At 38.2% G+C, this 15,846-nt stretch overlaps 1 protein-coding gene and 1 long non-coding RNA gene across 6 annotated transcripts in view; one reads left to right on the top strand and one right to left on the bottom strand.

Moving 5' to 3' along the window:
* The window catches only part of MAP3K1 (mitogen-activated protein kinase kinase kinase 1), an 81,025-nt gene that overhangs the window by 42,559 nt on the left and 22,620 nt on the right, over positions 1–15,846 (bottom strand). The window lies entirely within an intron of this gene.
* On the top strand, positions 310–14,098 carry LOC143647330 (uncharacterized). Its single transcript, XR_013157981.1, has 3 exons — positions 310–392; positions 11,863–12,179; positions 13,689–14,098. It is a non-coding gene; the product is annotated as an uncharacterized LOC143647330 (long non-coding RNA).

Here is a 15,846-nt window from a genome sequence, read left to right as displayed (position 1 = left end):
CTAATTAAAATACCTATTCAGCACAGTGCTTGGCACACACACACACACAAAAGACATTAATTGAACATTCAAAAATAGAATTCTGCTAAGTTCACTGTGTAAATGGTTCATCTTTAAAGGGAAACATTACATTAGTCAACAACTAGTAATATGGAAAAATAACTGCCGGACATGTCGTAATAGAAGAAGCGAAGGTTATAGGCAGGCAAGGTGTGAGGTTCTGTACATGTATTAGCTTACTTCTCCTCCCCAGCAACCCTGTGAGATCACAACCACCTGAGGCCTGGAGTGTTCGGCTCACAAACCCAGGGACTCACGGTCAGTATGCAAGTAGCAGGACCACGATTTAAAACCCTTGTCTGACTCTAAAGCCTGTGCCCTTCATCTCTATGGTAGGTAACGCCAAATCTGATTTTGTTTTTATAGCAATGAAGGATTCAGATATCTATATGATGAGACTACAAGGCAGTTTTATGAGGTTTTGCATAGTTAACTTCTGAAATAAGCTATTTTTTATGCTAAGAATGAAAGCAGCACATGACTTCCGCTCATCAGTAAAGTGCTTCATTCTGGCAGGAGCAACGAAGACTACAACGACCACTTAAACCCTTCTGGAAATTAATGGGACTTAACCTACAATCCCTAGAACGGTTTAGATTATGAATAACTCTATACAGAGAATCTTGGTGTCCAAGGGATCTGAAGGGACACTGGAAACCACAGTGAATTCTCTGGACAGATGCTATGCAAAGCCACTCGATTTAAGCCCCCTGTGAAGTTTTCCTACCAGCAGATTTCATACACAGCAAACTCATGAGCTTTGTTACTGAGGGGAAATTAGAGGAACAAGGGGAGGACTAGCTTGTCAAAACAAAATTAGCCCAGTGTCAAACTGTTAAATTTTAAGTTATCAGGTTAAAGGCAAAGAAGAGCTGACTTGGGCAAAGACAGGGAGCAAGCAAGTATGATGAAACATAAAGGCTGACAAGAGTGGCCACAGTGCCTACGGCCAGACACTGCGTTTACGGCTGCAAGTGGGTTAACTCAGTCAATTCCTATGGCAGGGACTCCTTCTATCGCACTCTGCGGGTGAGAAAACAGATGGGAGGTTACATTACGTGTCCAAGGTGATAAGGCTATAAATGAAAAGTACAGGATTTAAATCAGATCTGCGTGACTTTAGAGTCTCTGTTTCCTACAGAATGTGAGCAAAATGAACATTTATAAGCATTTAAAAGTTCTGACCTGGACACGAGGCACTTGCAAACAACTACCATGCCAAAAAACCTGTATCTCAACACTGGAACAAATCTACTCTCCAGGAAGGTAGTTTCTCCAGGGATGTATTATCACTGGCAACTGATGGCCTTCTCTCTCTTCTGAGCAAGGAGTGATTAGATGAAACAACTGGTAAGGGCAACCCTACCATCTTTATATAATGGAACATCTACTACAGATCTAAAGCTTACATAGGAAGTAACAGCACATAAAAATGGCTCACATTGCAAAAATGGGTCCCAAAGTTTTGATCTTTTAGTTACGCTCAGTGACGATAGACTCTGAGAACTAAAAGATGGCACAGCAGGCAACTACTTTATTTCCCCATTTAGAGTAAACATCCTCTCTAGAGCCCAAAAAAGGACTGCTGATTTCTTCACATGGGTGTGGGCATGGTATAATCAGTTTTACAATATGTTGAATCTCTATCAGTATGTTTTATAGGGGAGGGAGGCTATTTCTAGTATTGTGGGCAAACCCCCTCTATTTAGTCCTTTGAGGGATACAGGCACAACACTCACCTTCAAAAAAGCTCATGTTCTAGTTAGCTATGTTGAAAGCTATGGCAGTTCCTGGATGCCTTAACTTGGACATTTTCATAGCCTTGCCTTAATTTGGACATTTTCACAGCCTTTGAACCGTGCACTTGTAACTTAATAAATTCCCCTCTTTAAAAGTCAACAGAAAAGCTATGACGGTCAAATAATACAGTCAATATCATAACTCATTATCAACAATGAATTTAAGCAGTTTAGTACCACCTTAGTGATTCTGATGGACTCGTATTTATAAAGTACTTTAAATTGTCACGTGCAATGCTATATATCAATTTATCAAAAATCATGGATTAGGGTGGGCCACGTGCCCACCTGCCATGCCAGAGACCCAGGTTCGATTCCCGATACATGACCATGCAATAAATAAATAAATAAATCATGGATTAGTTTCTATTAAAATATCATCTTATTTGAGTTTTAAAATTAAAAGTATTCTTCAGCAGGAATTAAAGGATTTGATTTCCAAAGCAAGCAAGACACATGGTTTGGAAAACATTGTTTGAATATGTATGAAATTAACCAAAACTAAATTAAAAGGACATATTTATGGATAATCACACCACAAAAGCCTGTTCACAGGCTGAGCGAGGCCAGTCTAGACGAAGGAAGTTTAAGTTCTCTGTGGGCAGGGCCTTTCACCTGGGATGTTCTACAGCTACGAACACAGTGCCCAGGGCAACAGATTCCCACGGGCCTGACAAATACTCACTGAACCCAAGTCTGGATAGTTGGTTATCATTTCTATTTAACAAAAATCCAGGGAATACCACTGTGCAGACATTGCACTCATCACATATAAGGGACACACACAGCCCTTAACAATCCCTAACTTCTACCACAAATCAGTTCCTTTCGGGATGTGCAAAACAACTTCAAAGAGAACAGGAAGAATATTCCAAAGGTTTTCCTACTTCCAAATTAGTAATCTGTTTAAACACCGTTCAAACGTAGTAACAGGGAGTTTACAAGTAGCAGAAGAGCTTGTCAGTATCAAACCAATCTTGAAAGCAGTAATTCCATGTGGATTTTGTGTGTGTGTGTGTTCGCAGTCAATTAATTGTGACCTAGTCTAAGAGTAAATTATATGCCCCAAAGTCTCCCTTTAGAGATGAAAAGTGAGGCAAAAGAAAACTGTATTTTAACTGAGCAGTTCTATTTTATAAATTCTTAAGTGTATGCTGGAAATGTACACATATATTTAAAGCAACTGCTATTCTACAGAATACTGAATAAACTCTAAGAGATCGCTAAATAAAATATTACTGGCAACTAGAATTCAATGTGCTACAAATTTCAGATATCACTAAAAAACAAATAAAATAATATGTGCTTTAAATACTGACAACTGCTGACTAGTGCACTATCATGCATAGAGGCTACATTATTGAGTGATGAAAAGAAAATAAGATTCATGGTTTTTTTCTTTCTTGAACTGAATTTTTCTCAACTCTAAGACTACCTTATGATTATAAGGCATCATTGATTTATTCATATCAAATGTGAATATTTGCTAAAACAGCATTGGAGGAAAGTCTTATAATATTAGCAAACATATCAGAAGTATTTTTCAGAGAGCTGGTCCCTGGAATGATGAAAGAAATTACTAAGGAAAGCTGGGTAGGAGATACATTCTTGAACATATTTAAGAAATGATGCAGATGGATACAAGGAACGCAGAAGGTGGCTGGGAGTAAATAATTTCAAAGCCAATAGTCTTGTAAGTTATTGACATGCTTAAGGTAAAACACCAAGGCTAGACTCAGGTAGACATGCTTATATATGAGTATATCAAACTGAATGGACTGTGGTCCCTGGAGCTGTGACCCAGATAAACCAAGAAAAAGACAAAATGCAAAAAGATTTTCCAAATCACCTCTTTACACCTGTCTGGTCCAGGACCACGAAGCAGCAATGCAAAAGCATGCTTAAGGCATTGTCCTGGGTATCCCCAAGTAGCTCAGAAATGCAGTGGGTAGATTCCATTAAAAGTCACCACGCTCAAGCTATTTGTATACCACAAAGACATTAGTCTAATACGCAGTACTGATAACACACTCATAATGGGACAAAGGTGTTCTATCCAAATCTGGAAAATGGATTTGTTTCCCACAAAAGAAATGAGAAATTAAATATCAATCACTAGAGAATGTGTAACTGACAGGTCGACTTAAATGCCAAACTGCGACTGAAGTTAAAAACCTGCCAGGAGGGAAAGATAATTCAGACAAGTCAAACACACAACACAATTAGGGGGTGGGGAAGTGGGGTGGGGGAGGTAGTAGTGCAAAGGCAATCAATAATATGGAACAATTATTAAAACTGGTAAGAATCTGAAAGGAAATAAAAGAAATTGAAAATAAAGTTAGATCGGTAAGGAAATGAAAACCCTAGATGACTAGCAATTTTAAATCAGAAAATATTATTTTAAACAAAAGCATTCAAGGAAGAAAAAGCAGAGAATGTGAGGGCAGACAGCTCTTGGAGTTAACACTCCTCACAGGTGGGCATAAAAGAAAACAATTCAGACTGAAGTGAAACCAATGTGTGTTGCCAGTTTTATAATGACTCAACTGCAATGAACTTCACTGACAGGTCACAAAATCTGACCTAAAATTTGTTGGTAATATTTACGTAGACAAGTGGCAACTGAAAAGAGAATGGTCAAAATTGGACAGAAATCAGTTGTGTGATTTTGTAAGATTCATCCTTTCATAAAATATATGAAAACCTTAGTGATAAAAACAATCAATGCTAAAACAAGCAAACAAACAAACAAAAACACCAATCAATGCTGTTCTGCTACTGATGATACATAAAACAATAGAGCTGACAGGTTACTAGCTGTCACTAAAATGTTTAATACTTTAAGTATTTTTCAAAAATACTTTTCTCACTCATCAAAGTAATCACCTTTGTAACACCTCTAAATATCACTATTATAGATGCTCTAAATACATTCATCCTCCCAGGGCAAGAAAGGATTCACAAACACTATTTCTTTTCTCCCTCACATCCAGAACTGTAGAAAATCTACCAGGTTTAATGCAGACTATTTCCTGAGAGCCATGTTCCTTTCTGACAAAAACCCACGAAAAGCTTATACTTGTATTATAAGTACGCTTATATTATTTTGATATTCAGTGCTAAAAATTCCACGGTTTATTCCTTCCTTTGTTGTGTCCTTGATACTTGAAAAAGAAACCTTTGAAAATAAATGGGACGTTGTGAGCATCCTCTTCCTTAAATGTTGAATGTAGATCAGTAACCAAGGAAAAGGAAGCTATTTTTTTTTTAAATAGTATTTGGCTAAATGTGTATTTCCTTTAAAGAATTCCCCTTTTGTGCTAATGATAAACTAGAGTTGGGAATGTTGAAAAGACAACTGATGTGTAAATGTCTCATGTATTTTTCTTTGGAACTTCTCCAAATGGGTGTGTGGCTACACTGAACACTTAACTATGAAGAATGGTGGTGGGTCAGTCTGAGTATTCTAGGAGACCAAACGAACAGGCTAGACATGGGGAAATGGTCCGTCACTGCAGGCATTCCCCTCTCAAAACCTCAAAAACTATGTAACATTTAAAGTAAGCACCTTCTATATTAATAAAAACCTGTGGATTGTTTTTAGTGTTTTGAGATTAACTGATAAAAGGGTACAAACACTGAATTAGAACACAAAACCTTAGTGCAGCCTTTACTAGGAGAATCATTTCTTTCCAACACGGTTGAGCAGCTGTACTATTTCTACAGCAGCTCGTTCTAGCTGGGAGAAAGGCAGGTTAACCGGGATGCTTAGAATGAGGAAGAATGATTTCGTGACAAATGCACCTCTTTTCTTCTGTACGCGTCTAATGCTGGAAAACCACTCTGTCCAATGAATGTTCACATGCCTGCTATGTCTTGAGCACTGGGTTAGGCAACAGAGATATAAAGTAGAATAAAGAAACAAAAGATAAATAAGGCAGGACTGGGTCTTCTAGTCCTCCAAGCACTTAGTCCAGCAAAAGAGAAAATACAGTGCCATCATGCTTAAGAGAAGCATTTAATGTGCCATAACAGCTGCAAGGGTGGAATAGACTCCACCCTTAATTTTATCTAGGGGAACTGTGGACAGAGCCACAAAGGAGGTGATATCTAGATAATTTTAAAGGAAAGAACAGGACTGGCAGGCACGGAGCTTATACAGGCTGAATGGAGATAGTCTAGACAAAGAAACAGCTTTGGTGAAAATAATGCTGTATAAAATACAAAACATGATTCTGCAGTTTAGGAAACACAGATAAAATGAAATTATACATGTTTATTATTGTAGGCCTTCTCAGAACCTTCAACAAGGACCTCTACGGGAAAGGATTCTCCAGGAAAGAATGGAGCATTTCCCACACTTAGTTAGCACGAAAGTCTTCTTAGCAGAACACCTCTGATAGAGTAGAGGTCCTCGGAACATACTGTGAGTAATCTGTACTGGATTAACTCTACAGTCTCTTCTGGCTCCAATAAGTCAATAATACCTCTAAGAAGAAAAATCTAGAGAAGAAACTATCACCAGCTGTCTTGATAAAAGACCTCCTAAGAAATAAAAAACTTTAGCATGGTTTAGTGCAATTAGGGGTCCAATCTCAGGAGTTAAAATATGGGGGAAACGGTTACTTGATAAAAGGATGGGTAAGCCTCCTAGTATGAACCCATCCTAAAGGAGTAGATGTCAGGCATTCAAGCTTGGCCCAATCCAACTACTAGCAAAGGCCAGAGTTTTATCACTAAGATTTGTCCTGGCCCAGGGCAGTCACTCTCTGCCACTGGCGAAAAGACAAAGAAGCAAAAAGCAAAAAGCACTGGACAAACCTTTTACTAAAAATCCCTACATGGCTAGGGTTTTGGAGAGCCCAGAATAAAAAATTAAGAAGGTACACAGGGGTACTTTTTCTGGACTGATGCAAATGTTCAAAAAAAATGATCACGGTGATGAACATAGAACTATGAGATGATATTGTGAGCCACTGATTGTACACCATGTATGGAATGTTCATATGTTAAGAATGTTTTTATGTTTGTATGTTGTTTTATAAATAAAAATATTAAAAAAAAAAAAAAAAAAGGAACCTGGGGCAAGGTCTTCACTTCACTTTACTGCAGAAGACCCCTGAGCCTGAGACAGCAGGAACACCTGTGCATCTTCAGGATGGGTGAAGTTGGTACCAGCAGTGCATGGTAGGAGAGCAGGTGAGAGCAGACGCAGAACAGTACCCAGCAAGGCTGAAGGAGCGATGGCAGTATCCAGAGTGGCAGTGGTAGCTAGAGAAGGTTACAGGGCAACTGGCCAAATCAGCAAAATCTGAGTAGCTTTCCTCAAAGTGGCCCCATTCTATAGCTGGAGTCACGTGGGTTATAACACAAAAAACCAAAAGGACTTCTCAGTCAACAGAGATCACACAACCTGAAGGATGTGTTTTTAGAACAGGGGAATGAGGTAAGAAGTCATATCACATGCATAGTCATGGAGTATGCCCCAGTGATCAGGGGCATGAGTGGTGAGGCTAAAACACCTGGGTTCAAATCCTAGGTTTGTCACTTACTAGCGATGTGGCACAAGTTATTTAACCTCTCCACGTCTCAGTTTTCTCACTGTAGATCAGGGTAACAGCACCTACCATATAGAATGGCTATTAGGATTAAATGAGTTAATACAGATGTAAGGTGCTTAGGAAAGGTTAACTTCCCTAATTTCCTCCCCTCGATTTATTCTTCTGTAAAATGGAGATAAAAGCTCATATTTATGATGTGCTTACTCTGTACCATGTATGTTCTAAGCATGCAGTTCTCACCTCACAGTTTTGAAATGAAATGAACATGGATAAAGCAGTTAGAATAGGGCCATGCACAGAGTCAGCATACAATAAATGTTATTGAAGCTGCCCTTTCTTCAGCACTTCCTCTGTACTAGTTTCAAAATGGCTACAGGGTAATTCTCATCATCCCCATTAAGTGACTGAAATACTCTTGCAGAAAGATTAAGTACCTCGATTAAGAATCCAGAGCAGGTGAGAATTCTGGGTTTCAAAACGAGGTCTCTGGCTTCAAAGCCCTGTGTTCTCCTCCTGTACAATGTTGCTTCCTAACTTCTCTTAAAACTATGTTCCTGAAATACAGACCAAAGCAGCAATTGCAACTATTTCTTCTAGTTTCAAGGGGTAATCAAGTAGACTAGAGAAAGCTACAGTGAAGGCTATACAAGGCTCCTCTGCGCTCCCTTACCTCCGGGGAGTGGGCAGGGAAAGCGGAGAGTCTAGGGCGGGCAATGGAGGCTCAAGATCCGCATATGGAAAATCAGATCGGACTACTACAAAATGAAATTTTAGGGCTGTCCGGTGTGAATATTGTGATTCACTTATTACCACCACTATACAAATGTTAGATTTCTGCCAGGGAAATACAGCATAAAAAATATAAAGCTCAGAAAGACCCACAGACTCTCTTTAACTGCTAAATATGAAGAGGACTTTCCAAAGTTTTACTTGTATAAAATATTCTCTGTCACTCCTATAATCCAGCGGCTCTCGATAATTTCAAATGTGAGAATCCTTTTTTAATATTCCTGCCACTATCTGCATGGTATATATGTAGATCTGCAGCCCCCTTGTGCAGGATGGGAAATATTGCAACAAACTAATCTTAGACTCAGTACCTATGACATTTATGAATACAAAAACAACCCAAACTTAATAACTAGAAGGGGCAAATATTATGTACAAAGAGCTCTAACAAAGCTCTCTCAGAAAGATTAACCAACTGTCATGATGAACATCTGAGAGAGTAGAGACCATAAAACATGGCTTTTAAAGCTGTTTTTCACTAAATACACGAACTCTTCTAGTCTTTTTAAATTAAAAAAAAAATTCTAAGGGATGACCACAAGTATCTCTTCCTTATAAGACAGAATCATTTTGCATATTTAAGTGTTATGAGTAAAAAAGATATGAAGCTGCAGCCCGAAATGTGAAATGAAACTGTGTGGCTCCCTGGCCCACCCATGACTTAGTTTCAGTAGCTGATGATGTCCCAATCAGATTAACAACTCCCAGTCCAGTACTCTCTGCAGCCACATGGCCTACTTTTCTAATAATCCTGTATAACAGTGTCAGAAACTATGATGTGCTTAAATGGAGAAGCGCTGGAGTACAATGTTAACATTTAATGAATCATACTAATGTTAAGTGCTTAATCTGAACACAAAATTACTGCCAAAAACACTGCTTTTGAATGTTGCATTTATGCAAGGTGTTAATAATAAGATGGCATATGGAAAGTCTGAATTTTATGCATGATTTTTCTGTAAACCTATAACTTCTCTAATAAAAAACCAAAACCACAGTAAATTAATTTTTTTTTTTTAATACATGGGCAGACACTGGGAATCAAACCCGGGTCTCCAGCATGGCAGGCGAGAACTCTGCCACTGAGCCACCATGGCCAGCCCATACATTGCTTTCGTATTATTAAAAACTATGTTTTCCAAGAATACTTGCCATTCAGCCAATTAATACTCATTATCTAAGTAGCTTAGACTTCACTGCAATTTATACTTTAAACAGAAAAAAAGTAACTAATCTTTGGTGAATTACTTCAGACGTTCAGAGCACAAAACTTGACATCATCTGATTTAGAAAAAAAATACTTAGTATGAATGAATTCTAAAACCTTACACTATATATATATTTTTCACTTCAGGATATGGATGCAAAACTTCATCCCTCAGTGAGTTAGTTTTACAGTTACTGTGTTTACTTCAGCAGGTGAAGTCAATCTAGTATATAGTTCACCCGCTTTAAAAATATCTCTTTCTACTTGCTTAGGCCAATAAACAAGTAGAAAAGACTGGAGATGATTGATAACTAGCAATAAACTAAGCCAAAACACCAAAAACGTGCCAATATACTACAAATGTAAAATGCTCAAAGAAAATCCTTTCATTCTGATAATGGTGTGTTTGCAGGTGTTCACCATCTCACTCTTTCGCTGATAAGATAATTTATTATTGTTAAGAACTACCGAAAAAGTACCAAAGGTCTTTTGAATTAGCAACCTGACCTCAGGAATTCCGCCAGATGACCTTTGTCCAAGTTGTGATCAAACCAATCTCTACAATAAGATTATCTCCAGAAGACTGAGGGCTCCCCAGTAGATCTTCTTTTTTTTTTTTTTTTTTTTTTTTTTTTGCATGAGCAGGCACCGGGAATCAAATCCAGGTCTCTAACACAGTAGGTGAGAACGCTGCCACTGAGTCACCATGGCCCTCCCCAGTAAATCCTGACCAATGTCATATAGTCCTCAATTGTCTTCATTTTTCCCTCAAAACAGTTCATTTCTTCCCAGCCATTTGCTCACCAATTCCTACCCCACTAAACTAGATCCAGCTTAAAAGAAAACAAACTAAATTCTTTGAAGCAGTGGGTACATTAAAAGATGTGAAAGTTTTAGAACTTAGAATGTGCTGAATCATGCTTATGTTGACGCTGGTTTGGAGGCACAAACTCCAAGAGCACCAGCCACCCTAGTCAATCCACTGGAAGATGGGACCAGGAGTCAACCTAAGAATAACTTTCTTGTTTATTATCTGGCATAAGCTACCTACTGGAGTTAACAGTAGCACACAGTTGGAAAAACTAAGAATCCAAAGTGAACAGAACATTCTATGAATCCAACGAGAGGAAAGAAAAAAAATCTTCATTCAATAGGTGGCACTCTTTCCTTAAAAATGCAACCTAGGTGACTATTTTTTTTTTTTTTTTTTTTTTTTTTTTTTTTTTTTTTTTTTTAAAGGAAAGACAGAGAGAAGGAAGGAAGGATAGAAGGAAGGAAGGAAGGAAGAAAGGGAAACATTTTTAAACATTTTCTTGTTTTTTTATTGTATTCTGTTTCTCCGTTTTTGTTACATGGGCTGGGGCCGGGAATCGAACCGAGGTCCTCCGGCATAGCAGGCAAGCACTTTGCCCGCTGAGCCACCGCGGCCCGCCCTCTAGGTGACTATTAATATAAAAGATACCATCCGTCCACTAGTCACTTGAAAGAGAAGGCATATTAACTCCAACATCCTATCTCAAATATTGTCAGAAACATTATACTCTATTTATCTAAATAATTCCTTCTTCATTTCAATGGAATTCTGGAGTTCATTATAAATATGCCAATTTCTTTTTCTATACCAAAAGCTACAACTAAGTAGACTCAAATAAATACTTATTTTAAACTGGCAGATTTTGACTGATGACTTTAGCTTGGTATATACTTCAAAAGACATCATAATCTGATTTTAATGAATTCAGATATAAAAGAAAAATCTGAATGGAAATAGGACAAAGGACTGTACTTGTAATATAGAAACTGCATTAGTGTAGTATTCCTGTTTTAAAACATGACGCCAACCCTGTGTTTTTCATACAATGCATGTGAATATTCTTTTTACCTAGAATAACTTGGGTTCAATTCATTATCATTCTGATGAACTAAACCAAAGTTATCAACCTCAAAACTTTGAATTTGAGCAGTGAAAACAAAGCTGACAGCTAATAAAATATGAGCTTATCTGGTGTATAGAAGCAAAAAAGGAAAACTAAATTTGTCTAGTTTCTCTTAGGCACATTCCTTTGCCCCCACACCCTACAGCTCCCACTTTATCAGTCAGCTCCAGGGTCATCTCTTTCCTTGTAGAAACGATTCCTGCTCCTCCACTGGCCACAGTCCCTCGAACTGAGTCTATGGGAGTCTCCGTTCACCCTCAATCCACAACAGCTCCCTGTTACAATGGCCTTTCACTAACCTGTCTCCACTGACTGTGAGATTCTTGAGGGCAGAAACAGGTCTCAACCTGATGCCCCCCAACCCTAGCAGAAAGCTTGGTAGACAGGAGGGACTCAATAAATATGGACTATTAAAGGAACAATTGGTCTTTCCTCTCAAGGGTATTTTAGTGGAGGGCAGGGCCTACTTATGTCTTACTCATCTTTGTATCTTCCCTCTCCCTGCCCAGGTTCTACCAGTACTGACCCTCAGATGCACAGTACCCGCACATGGCAAGCTGTGAGGATGTAATGCATTTCCAGTATGAGCCTCCAGACCAAAGGGATCTCTAAGGTGTAAATAAGATTCACCAGGGCCTTTGTGTAAGCCAAGTATCCACCAACGGTCACCTAAAAAAAGAAAGAACACTAGTCTTGGGAAGTTACAGATTTCATCCCCAGGAAAACACTAAAAGATGATCAGGAAAAGAAGCTAAAGACAATGAGCCAAGTCTCATTCACATTTCAATGATAAAAAACTCTTCCCATTACTTTGGAACTTGTCCAGGTCAGTAATTTTGTTAATGCCTGTTGATTTCCCAGTGATTAGTAGGAATGAAAGGACTTGGGGAAAAAAAAAACCTAAAAGGTTTTTGTGCCTGGTATGGGAGAAGCAGAAGCCAAGTGATTGTATCCCATTAGGGAAGAAACCTGAGGGAAAGAACTAGCTGAAGGGTCAATGAATGGGTACGCCCAAGAAAGAGGCAGTGCTAGTATTCCTGATCCAAGTTCCTCAAATTTGATTTCTCCAAGCTTGGGGAGTTAGGGAGGATGCAGCTGGTAGGGTACATCTGAAATGAAGGCACAAGCATGCAAGCTAGGGCATCTGTTCTGAAGTGTCAATTTTATTCCAAGATTAGGAGGATGGTATACAATGATAGTTTTAGATTAAAAATACAAATATGACTAAAATATAAAATTCAAATGAACAAAGGTAAAAGATGAAACTTTTAGGTAAAAGATGAAAACACTTTCAGTATGTCGCTACCTATGGCCTCAACATGAAAACCAGACTGCCTGCTATTAGGTACAAATGTGGACCAAGTTGAATGTGGTGACAGTACTTCTATGAGGCAATGAGAGGGACAACTAGAAACAAGATAGAGAAATGTAACAGACACCCACAGGGTTTAGTTAAAAACTCATCCTCTGAACAATTTGGGGCAGGAAAAGTCACTTCGAAGGAAATGTTTATATAATTCTTACAGCAACTGCACAAAACATGTGCTAGCAGAAACCGTGAAATGGGCTCAGAGCACATCTACAGCCATATTTTTTGTTAGACTGTCATCTTTACGAGAGCAGGAATTTTTGTTGTTTTACTCACTGCTGTATTCCAGTGCCCAGAATAGTGTCTGGCATATACCCAATTTTTAATAAATGTGTTGAATGAATGGTTTTGTTAAACCATTAGCTGTAACAATTTAAATAAAGAGAAAACTCTTATTTTACTCTTCATAACCATGGCAAGCTTTCAACAGCAGACTGCCTTTACACCAACCATCCAATCAACTGGCCTCTGAGACTCCTCTGTGTTTAAATACAGTGCTTCAGAAATGCATGCCCCTCCCTAAACAACATGATAAAGCCTCCTCCTCTCTTTGCTCCATCTGCTCTGCACAGAAGCATTCTCCCTGCTTTTCCTGCCTTAAAACAAAAGGCAGTCATAAAAAACTCCAAAACACTTATTTACCTCTGGCTTCTACCTCTTCTCCATTCCCCTCCTTTACCACCTTCCTCACCTCCTTTTCATCTCTTAACCTAGTTCAGTGGCTCCTACTCCCATCACTCCGCTAATTTCAGGACAGTCACTGACGCCCTATGCATTCCTCACCCAGAGACACCTGGTGCCCATTTTCTCCTTGGAAAAGTCCCCTTCTTGGGCTCACCTGTGTCTCCTATTTTGCATATCTCAGGCTCCTTTGCTGGACCCTCTCTGCCCTCTTCTGGGAAACATTAGCACTGCTCAGGGAAAAATCTGAGCTAGAATTCTTCCACTATCCTTTTATCTGTACAGATATGAACCTGGGACGACCCACCACGGAATCAAAATTTATTGCCAACAGGAACTATCTGGTCATTCCTCAATCTTCAGCATTTGTGCAAGATTCTGAGCAATGCAGGGCTCAAATGAGAAAAGTCAGAAGGAAAGAATTGTGACAAGCCATGAAACTTAAATCCTGAAAGCAGAATTATTATTACTGTAATAAGATACAACATTAACTGTATCTTACTTTACTATATATATATATATTTTGGCATGGGCAGGCTCCAGGAATTGAACTTGGGTCTCCAGCTCCTAATAATTATAATTAAAAGCTGGAAATAAATAAAATACAAAGTAAAAACTATTCTCAAGACTTGAGGCTAAAATCGTCCCTGATATTTTTTGGGGGGAGATGTTAATTCACATTTTTATTAAAAAGACTTAAAACATAACAGTCTTTCTTTCTTCTCTTGATCTTTTTTATTGTCTATATCATTTGTACACTGAAAGAAGTACAAGTAATAGCCCAGCATTCAACCAGCTGTCCTTTATATAGTATACACAGGAATACTGTCAATTCTAGGTAGAATCTAGAACTCCCCTCAATTTCCCTTAAGAGTTATGAAATGAGATAGCAGTAATCAATAATTAGCTAGAGACCACAGGAATTAGAATTTTTTGCTTCTTCTCCCCTACCTGCCTCCCCCACCCCATAGCTTTTATATAGGGATAACTCAGTTCTCAGCACAGTAGTATACACATGCTAAGTATGGATATCAATGAATCTGTATTGAGTTAAAGTGATAGTATAAGTTCCCTTAAGTGACACCTATAAAAGGGTTCACCAGACAATATCAAACATTTTGACAATATCAAAATTATTGAAGGAAAAAAAAATAATATAATGTCAGAGGTACACTTAGGGACAAAGATATTTATCTTGCCTTGAAGGAGATTTCAGTTTTACCTCAGTAACCTTCCTATGAAGATAAATTAAAAGATAATCTTCTTTGTTGAGAAGGCTTGGGGTCAGGGAGATGACTGGATTTCCTCTGAACTGAAAAGCTCTCTCAATTATCCAAGAAGAAACTTACTAAACACAAAATGAAGATTCCACATCTGATAGACAGGTGCTATTGACCAATATCACTAGTAGAGAGTAAACATCAATAAGATTAGTAATAAACCTAAGTCTATTAGGCCTAACTTTACATTGGACTCTGGCCTTCAATAATATACTCTTTACTCAAATTAGGAAACATGCAGTACTGGCAATTAAAACACTCCAACTAAAAGAATGCTGAAATCTGAAAGAGCTTACATTTTAAATCACTGGAAATGAAAACTTTTTTTTTTCAGGACCCATTCAAATAAGAGTTCTAACAGCTACATGTAATTGTAGAAAACCAAATTTTCAAAATTCCTGAGAAATCCAAGGAAGCTATGTCACGGCATATTCTATGACACTGACGCATGACTTGAGAAGATGTGGAGGAGAGAGTGAGTGCAGTACACAAAGCAGAGGGTTAGAAGTTTTCAGCGGATCCCTTACAGCATCACATTAGTGGGTGGGCACCTACTTTTTGGGGCTATACGTGAATAATGCTTATTTCAAAGGGTAATGGTGAGATCAAGTTTGTGAAATCACTCTGTAAAAGGTGAATCACTCCACAACTGTTAGCAATTGTTATTCTTAGCACATGTGCCCACCAAGCACATTTTCCTCTAGGCTGGCAAAAATCTGAGCATTAAGGAAACCTCATATTTCTAACAGAGAGCCTACTCTCTTATCTGGCCCCATAAGCGTACTAAAGTCTAAATTTCTTTATATTTACAATTTACTTTATAAGAACTTCATTAATAACACAGTTAAAATTCTTCGCTGATGCTCTCTGTATTTTTAGAAAACCTACACTGATCCTTTAAAAAGTTACCACCAGATTCTATTTTTACTTCATTTTATATCACGTAAAGCAGGATGGATAAAAGCCAAGACAAGAAACTGAATAATAATGAAATTCATACTTTGGCAAAACTCAAATGTATTTCCTAATTAAACAAACAAACATCTGCATAAAAGAGGATCTATAAAGATTAAAAGCACAAGCTTGGAGTCAAAACACCAGGTTCACATCCAAGCTCTGTTGCCACCTTGCCCAGTTAATTCACTTCTCAAAGTTTCTGCTTT

Source organism: Tamandua tetradactyla, chromosome 9, assembly GCF_023851605.1.
Source record: "Tamandua tetradactyla isolate mTamTet1 chromosome 9, mTamTet1.pri, whole genome shotgun sequence".
NCBI classification, from domain to species: domain Eukaryota; kingdom Metazoa; phylum Chordata; class Mammalia; order Pilosa; family Myrmecophagidae; genus Tamandua; species Tamandua tetradactyla.
The sequence above is the reverse complement of the archived record's forward strand: the minus strand, read 5'-3'. Positions and strand labels throughout refer to the sequence as shown.